Source organism: Oncorhynchus tshawytscha, linkage group LG19 (assembly GCF_018296145.1).
Source record: "Oncorhynchus tshawytscha isolate Ot180627B linkage group LG19, Otsh_v2.0, whole genome shotgun sequence".
In the NCBI taxonomy this organism is placed as follows: domain Eukaryota; kingdom Metazoa; phylum Chordata; class Actinopteri; order Salmoniformes; family Salmonidae; genus Oncorhynchus; species Oncorhynchus tshawytscha.
The window spans coordinates 40,556,000-40,565,232 of record NC_056447.1 but is presented as its reverse complement, the minus strand read 5'-3'; the positions used below and the strand labels follow the sequence as shown (position 1 = coordinate 40,565,232).

Here is a 9,233-nt window from a genome sequence, read left to right as displayed (position 1 = left end):
CACAAAACACACACACAAGCATTTCACGTTAAGGTCTACCTGTTGTATTCGGAGCATGTGACAAATAAAATGCTTGTTGAATCTGTTTGAAATCCACTGCTTGCCTTAAAGACCTTACAGATAACTGTATGTGTGGGGTACAGAGATGATTCAAAAATCATGTTTAACATTACTATTGCACACAGAATGAGCCCATGCAAGTTATCAGATCAAATCAAAGTTTATTCGTCACATGCGCTGAATACAACAGGTGTAGGTAGACCTTACAGTGAAATGCTTACTTATTGGCTCTAACCAATAGTGCAAAAAAGGTATTAGGTGAACAATAGGTAGGTAAAGAAATAAAACAACAGTAAAAAGACAGGCTATATACAGTAGCGAGGCTATAGAATTAGCGAGGCTACATACAGACACAGGTTAGTCAGGCTGATTGAGGTAGTATGTACATGTAGGAAACATTATGTACAAAATAAGTTACAAATAACGCGGGGAAAAAACACATAATAGCAAGTTATTATGTGGCTTGTTAAGCACATTTTTACACCTGAACTGATTTAGGCTTGCCATAACAAAGGGCTTGAATACTTATTGACTCCAGACATTTCAGCTTTTCATTTTTACTACATTTGTAAAAATGTAAAAATACACCATTCCACCTTGACATTATAGGGTGTTGTTTGTAGGCCAATGACAAACCATCTCAATTGAATACATTTAAAATTCAGGCAGTAACACAACAAAAATGTATGTTGAAAAAGCAAAGGGGTGTGAAGATTTTATGAATTCACTGTATTTTCCGCTTAAGCTACTTTGCAAACTGTCAGTACCGTTTAAGAATTAGCCTAGGGTTAGGATGTCACCCCCTGAACATAGACAGATTCCGCACTGAAAATATGCTTTGATAAAGACAAATACCATATTTTCATCAGAATAATTAAGCCTGACTCACCAAACAGATGTTGTGGCCATAATTCATTACCATGTATCAAAAAGAAGACTTTGGTTTGTAACCAATTTGCCAAATTGAGCCCCATTTCAAATGATCACTCTTTGAAAATAACTATTCTAGACTCAAGATGCGCATCACTTCGCAATTGCAACTTTTTTTATTTGGAAAAAGAAAACATTTCCATTTTATTATGTTATATTACATAATGTTTTTTACTATAAAAATAGGAGTGTCTTGACTGTGATAAGGGTTCGGGAAATAAGAGGGTCTTGTCTGCTACATTAATGAAACAAGGCTATGCCATTGCACAGCCATAGGCTTCTACAAGCAAGCGCCACTGCTGAGGTTGCTGCCTTTTTGAAGATTGTGTTCCACGATATAATATAACCAGTTAATAGTACAGTTTCAATACATCAATCATAAATGCCACTTGTTTTTTATTGACTGAATATATGGGGCAATTTAGCTATTATGATTTGTTATCTGTAATGGTTATGATACATTAGACATTGTTGAGCACTGTTGGCATATCATTAAAAGAGAAAAAAAAGAAGAAAAAAACATCTGAGCTTTAGATTTTTTTAAATGCATATATTTTTTAATTGGAGTACTCAAGTTCAATATAATTTATTGCAGCAGGACCAGAAAAATAGTTGTGTTCTGTTCATAAATATGATTCCCTCTGTGAAGAAACAGTATAAAAATATATATTTGCATCCCACTTTCAGACAAAGTCAAGCACCCAAGGCAATTGATGAAATGCTATTTGAATAGAGTTCCCCATCTAGCAAGGAAGGTATCAATGTGGCCATTCACTGAACAGCAAGAGATGATGATGTAATACATTTCAAGAATTAATTCAACTTTATGTGCCTGTAACCCATCTGCCAGAGAATGTCTGTGATCAGGCAATGTATTCTGCATTGACAGTGAAAGCAGTATAGTTAAAACAAGGACATTTAAATATGTAGTATTTGTAGTAATTATGTTAGCTAGATAGTTACTTTCAAACCTAAGGCTTTTTTCGGCAGGGACCAAAGAATCCAATTCTACTTGCTATTTCTTTAAAAAATGTATTTGACCTTTATTAAACTAGGCAAGTCAGTTAAGAACAAATTCTTATTTTCAATGAAGGCCTAGGAACAGTGGGTTAACTGCCTTGTTCAGGGGAAGAACGACATATTTTTACCTTGTCACTTCGGGGATTCAAGCTAGTCCAATGCTGTAAACATTAGGCTACCTGCCACCCCTATTAACTCAATATGGAGCACATTTTGGTAATTTATCAGACACTCGTATCCAGAGCGACTTACAATAGTGATTGCATACATTTTCATACTTTTTTTCATAATCGAACCCACTAACTCTGGAGTTGCAAGCGCCATGCTCTACCGACTGTATTACAAAGGAGAGTAGAGAACAATAAGGGAATGACTTAAACTCCTTAATGTCATTGAGGTTCAATGATTTATTGACTAAGCAGAAATTACGCCTTGCTAGTGTACAGCACAATGTAAGCAAAAGCAGCAAACAGACTGTAAGAACATGAAACATCATTTTATACAGTCACTTTAATCTATGACTAAAAATGTCCAGTGATACTACATATTGACAGCGGCTATTGAATGATGTACATTGTGTGAAATGTGTACACAATTAGTGTGTGTATAGTACAAGTCAAACATTTGAACACACCAACTCATTCAAGGGTTTTTCTTGAATTGTACTATTTTCTACATTGTAGAGTAATTGTGAAGACATCAAAACTATGAAATAACACATATGGAATCATGTAGTAACCAAAAAAGTGTTAAACAAATCTAAATATATATATTATTCTTCAAAGTAGCCACCCTTTGCCTTGAAAACAGCTTTGCACACTCTTGGTATTCTCTCAACCAGCTTCATTAGGTAGTCACCTGGAATGCATTTCAATTAACCAGTTGGATATAGAGGGCGCTCTTTTAATTTTGGGATGAAAAACGTTCCCGTTTTAAACAAGATATTTTGTCACGAAAAGATGCTCGACTATGCATATAATTGACAGCTTTGGAAAGAAAACACTCTGACGTTTCCAAAACTGCAAAGATATTGTCTGTGAGTGCCACAGAACTGATGTTACAGGCGATAAAAATCCAATCAGGAAGTGCCGCATTTTTTGAAACCGCCTCATGCCAATGACTCCTTATATGGCTGTGAAGGAGCTAGGAGTCAGCTTATCTTTTACACGTTTTCCCCAAGGTGTCTACAGCATTGTGATGTCTTTTTAGGTATTTCCATTGGAGAATGGCTGTAAGAGACCATATAGGGCGAGTGGTCGCATGGTGTCTCCCGGAGAAAACCTTGCGTAAAATACTGAGGTAGCCATTTTTCCAATCGTTTCAGTTGAGATGGTTTGGGATGAGTTGGACCGCGGAGTGAAGGAAAAGCAGGCAACAAGTGCTCAGCATATGTGGGAACTCCTTCAAGACTGTCAGAAAAGCATTCCTCATGAAGCTGGTTGAGAGAATGCCAAGAGTGTACAAAGCTGCCATCAAGGCAAACGGTGGCTACTTTGAAGAATCTCAAATATAAAATATATTTTGATTTGTTTAGCACTTATTTGGTTACTATATGCCTCATATGTGTTATTTGATCTTTTTGATGTCTTCACTATTACTCTACACTGTAGAAAATAGTAAAAATAAAGAAAAAGCCTTGAATGAGTTGGTGTGTCCAAACTTTTGACTGGCACTGTACATGTGTGTGTGTTTGTCAGCGTGTGGCATTCTCCCACATCTAGTACCATTCCACCAAATAACATCTGTCTTCAGACATAAGACTAAAAGGAGTAACATAGGACATAGAGAGGCCCTTTAAATGAATGACAGTGCAGAGAGAGTATCTATGATAATCCTATTTCTCACAGACACAGTATTGTTCAACGGAACACCCATCGTCATTCCAATCCCCTGGGTCTGTTGAACGGTGTACAAACTCCCCACAGTCCTGCTCTGTTTCTTTCCAGCTATTAGGCTGTCCATCCCCCCAATACCTGAAGTAGAAACAACACATAGAATCAAACTGTCAACTCTATCCGAGCCTACTACTCCAGTCAGTGATTTCTAATAGAAACAGAACTCTTCAAATGTCTTACGTGGTAGTCAGTGGTGTGCCGTCCACCCATTTCCAGGTTCCCTCAACAATTGTGTCAGTCAGACCAATCCAGATTTGTTTATTTGCTCCGTTTAACCCATTGATAAATACCTGTCATTGAGGCACAGAAAAAAGACATTGCTCATACATATCCTCTATCACCCACCTCTCTCTCTCTGTCTATCTCTCTCACCTATTCCTCTCTGTTGTTTATGATCACAAGATGTGCTTCTCTCCTTATACAGTCCATTCTGCTCTCCTCCCAGGTTTTATTCACAGTTGAGAAGAAGTAACAGCTGGTTTCGAACTTTATCCATCCTTCGTGACAAGGTCTCCCTAGAAGTTTTCCTTACTTTATTTACAATCATTGATTGATACCACTCTCATTGAATGAAGTAGCAAGAAAACAACATGACACAGAAAGGACTTGTAATGAAGTCAAATGTCATTTTACTCACCTTTGAGCTTCTTGTTCAGTCTGATTGTCTCCCTCTGTAGCTGGTCTCTATCTTTAGTCAGGGTGCTATAACTGGTCTGTAGCTGGTCTCTCTCTTTAGTCAGGGTGCTATAACTGGTCTGTAGCTGGTCTCTCTCTTTAGTCAGGGTGCTATAACTGGTCTGTAGCTGGTCTCTCTCTTTAGTCAGAGTACTAAAACTGGTCTGTAGCGGGTCTCTCTCTTTAGTCAGGGTACTATAATTGATCTGTAGCTGGTCTCTCTCTTTAGTCATGTTGTTGTAGCTGGTCTGTAGCTGGTCTCTCTCTGGAGAATAATGCTGACCAGTGACTAGGGAACAGTGAAACATTGAAAACATTTATCAATAATTATGTCACTGAAGATCAATGTTTTAGTGAGAACATACTAAACTTACAGTGTACACCCAGGCCTATGATCCCAGCCAGTAGGAGAACACACAGCAGCCCCAGACACAATGCAGCAACTTTGTATGGTCTCTTCCACCACTGAAAATGTACTACATCACAAGATATTATCAATCTTATTAGAAACATATTGGGTCATTTTCACAGCATTCTATTTCCTTACAACTGGTCAAACTGATGCCATTTGGAACTTTTGCACAGAAAATCTTTCCCTTCTTTTTGATTATTGCATTTTCTCCCCGGTCCCTAAACGTTTGACAGAGAAAACTTGACCAATCCCAACTAGATGGAAGTATTAATTCTATCGATGTATGACATTACTCTGGTGAGCAAGGGTTTATTTAGTCTTCTAGAACAGGATTTCTCAAACTCTGTCCTGGGGCCTCCCCTTGGTGCACATTTTGGTGTTTGCCCTAGCACTACACAGCTGATTCAAATAACCAGCTCACCATCAAGCCACAGGACCGAGTTTGGGAAGCCCTGTTCTAGGGCAACATACAGTATAATGACAGAAGAGAAGCTGCATGTATCTAATTATAGACAAGTTGACTAACAAATAGCCTACCAAAATGTTGGAAATTATAAGCAGAAACATATCTAAATCATGTCAAAAAATCTTTCCGCTGTCTCTGACTATAGCCTATGACACATTTTGTATATTAGTGGGTTAGGTCGGGTGCGGTCCTCAGATTTTCACTTTATCACAAATAGTCGGGAGGTTGCAGATGGATTATTAACAAATGCGGTTGGGTGCGGGTGAACAAACAACTGACCCGCACCACTAGTGTGTGTGTTGGTACCTGAATATTTAACGCCATCTCTTGTTCTGGTCATGCTGTGTGTGTCGTCATCAATATCCAATATCTTCATTGTGCTGGAATCATTGTCTTCTACCTGTGTTTGTAAAGATTTCCTCAGGTATCTGTACACATATGCTCAGATACTGTGCCTGTACCTTGCAGTACTTTAGGTCTACATTCAGAAAATCTGATGGCCGCAGTATGTATGTATGTACAGTATGTATTGGCAAAGTTTGTCTATCAAAAACACTATAACCCAAAACACTGAAGCTAAAAAAGTCAAATATACTAACATGCCAAATAAGCACACATAAACAGACAGATGCTCAGACCCTCAGTGACACATTAGCCAACAAAATAGTCAGACAATGAATACAAAATAACAAATGCAATGGAAATAATTCTTACCATGGTCTTTGACATTTGAAAATGGATTAATCCAAATATATTGCACTTGTGTGGATTTAAGTCATATGATGAACCTACTGTACTGAAATGTATTGATCTAGCACCAAACGCAACATCCTGGTCACCAAACGTGTTTTATAGTCCAAAGTACAGTACATTTTGTGCCAACATCATCATACCATTACTTGGTCAAACAGTTATGAAGTAACTAATGTACCATTGTAACTTGTGGTTGATTTGGGCGTACCCATCAAATGTGATGATTAGTAAGAAACTATCCATCTGTCTTATGGTTAGGTGGAATTCAAGATAATGTGATTTCCCAGGAAAGGTGCTGCATAGGATTTAAGAGAGGTCATAGTTCTTTAGAAGACGAGGTGCAGTTCATGATCGAAAGAAGATTTTACAGAACAACATTCTTTAGCTGATATATTTTCTACTGTACTGGCGCTGTACTGGTCAATGGCACTTCTCCTCCTCTCTCACTCTAATTGTTTCACTTCCCTCTCTCTTTCTTGTTCTTTCTCTCTTCGTTCTGCATTATTATGCAGATGCAGATATTGTGAAATCAAAAGGAAATGCTCCATAAGCAGACTCAAGTCATTCTCCTGAAATGCCTCTCAGAATTGTTCCTTGCAATAAGTTATTTTCATCTATAATTTATTTAAAAAGGTTTGATACGTGAGGTTAATATAACATGGTGTTTAGAGGGACAAGAAACATCTCTGGTTTAACATTTTACTGCAGTGGGCCGAATCAGGGTCAATCAGAGGGATGTGTCTATAAGAAATCACTGACTGGAGTAGTAGGCTCTGATATAGTTGACAGTTTGAGTCTATGTGTTGTTTCAATTGCAGGTTGGGGGGTGGACAGCCCAACAGCTGGAAAGAAACAGAACAGGACTGTGGGGAGTTTGTACCCCATTCAACAGACCAGAGGATTGGAATGACGAAAGATGCTCCCTTGAAGAAATATACACTGAACTAGATGTGGAAGAATGGCACCCGTACACACAAAGTGTGTGCACATTTTACACAATGTATCTCTTCAATAGCAGCGATCAATAAATCACTGTTGAGTTAATTATACATTAATTTAAGTGACTGTATAAAATAATGTTTTATGTTTATACAGTATGTTTGCTCCTTTTGCTTACTGTACATCATGAAGAATTTGTACTTTCTTGAACAAAGGGAATGTAACGGCTTTCCTCCTCTTCGTCTGAGGAGGAGTAAGGATCCGACCAAAGCGCAGCGTGGTAAGTGTTCATGATGATTTTAATTAAAGAAAGCACTGAACTCTGAATCAAAACAATAAACGATGATGTGAATTTACAAAACCGAAACAGTACCGTGTGGCCCAAACACCCACAAACCAACAGTGAAACCCAGGCTACCTAAGTATGATTCTCAATCAGAGACAACTAGCGACACCTGCCTCTGATTGAGAACCATACTAGGCCGAACACAAAAACCAACATAGAAAAACAAACATAGACTGCCCACCCCAACTCACGCCCTGACCATACTAAAACAAAGAATAAAATAACAGAACTATGGTCAGAACGTGACAGGGAAGTGCTGCCTCGTACACAATAATTGATGTTGGTAAACAAAAGGTGCTCTTTGTTAAAGGAGTAAATTGGTCATCAGATCTCCCATTTCCTTCAGACTAGCCTTTAGTTTTCAACAGCAGGGATTTGAAATAACCTTGCTGCCTGTCTCTCCGACATTTGCAACATTGTTTCAATATTGAAATTGGATCTATAGCTGTCCTATGATAATGAGCGTGTCATAGTCGGGACGCGAGACAGACTGGCAGCTTTTCTCAGCCAGACGAAGTCATGAATCAACATAATTGTTATGGATATATACAAAGAAATGTCAATAGAAAAGCACAAAAGGCAGCTAGTGTGCTGTCATTCCAGCTTCAGTTTGAAGTGATTGTGTTAGCTATCTCTTCTGAACAGTGGCCTGGTGAGAGAGCAAATGTTCTATGCCAGGTGAAATTGCACATCATTAGCTCATTGTTATGGATGTATCCCCAAAAAATCACTAGAAAACAGCTTAAACAAACGCAAATGCAGGTACTTTGCTGTTATTATGGCTGTACTGTTTGACGTGACTGTGTTAGCCAAAGTTGGCTAGCTAGTGAGCAAGGGATAAGAACATTGCCCACCATCTTGGCAATGGAACATTTAGAACAAACAACTGGGTCGCGTCCATAGATTTAGAACAAAACGACTGGGTCACGCCTCTGGCAACTGAACCAATAGAACGAATGACTAGCAGGTTTGGGTAGCAACGCTACCTCTGTGTCAGAACTATAAGGACGAAATAGCATGAATACGTTCATCAAAATAAAGTTTTTAATGAAAATATGTCAATCATTATTTGAATATGTTGGTAACCGGTTGCATAAAAGTGATAATGTCCACGAAGCCTAACAACACCCGGGCAAATAAATCCTCCAAACAAAAGTTTCTCTGTCATTATCACTTAAATGACCACTAAATGTCTCAGTATGCAATGCACTAGACTTGTCTCTCAATGTGCTTCTGATAGGAATTAACAAATTGGGAAGTTGTTACACTATTCATTGCCTGATGCAGGTTGTTATTGTGCAAATTAATGTTACACCTTCTTCTGATTTTCTTGTATGTTGTAGCCCTTTCCTGCAGTCAATGACCAAAAGCGCCCTCTTTGGCCTCATGGGTAGAATGTTATTTATATTTCTCATAATTTCATATTTAATAAAGATTATTTCTTTAATCCTGACAAATCCGATGTTTCTATGTCAAACAGTTTTGTTATAGTGCAGTTTTTTGTGATGTATGTAAAATGAAATATTGGAGTGCAAACTCCAAAATTAAATATATTTCAACTCAATATCTGACATGGTACAGGTGTCTTCTTTTTTAAGTCCACAACCATGTGTGCACGAGGTGTATACTTTTGTTTCAAAGTAGATTTGTTTAAGACTACCAAGAATCATTCTGGTTGACCCTGATTTAGCCCACTGCAATAAATTAAGTGTTTTAATGGTAATGTCATTTTATGTC

General features: G+C 38.0%; 1 long non-coding RNA gene across 2 annotated transcripts; it reads right to left on the bottom strand.

Annotated features, from left to right (window-relative positions):
* Positions 1–3,842: 3,842 nt before the first annotated feature.
* LOC121840077 lies at positions 3,843–6,523 on the bottom strand. 2 transcript variants are annotated; one of them, XR_006079369.1, is made up of 7 exons: positions 6,173–6,522; positions 5,765–5,858; positions 4,955–5,056; positions 4,543–4,869; positions 4,278–4,420; positions 4,086–4,195; positions 3,843–3,983 (listed from the first exon to the last, which is right to left on the bottom strand). It is a non-coding gene; the product is annotated as an uncharacterized LOC121840077 (long non-coding RNA). The 2 variants fall into 2 exon arrangements; XR_006079370.1 differs by lacking the exon at positions 4,955–5,056 and having other exon boundaries at positions 6,173–6,523.
* Positions 6,524–9,233: the final 2,710 nt, after the last annotated feature.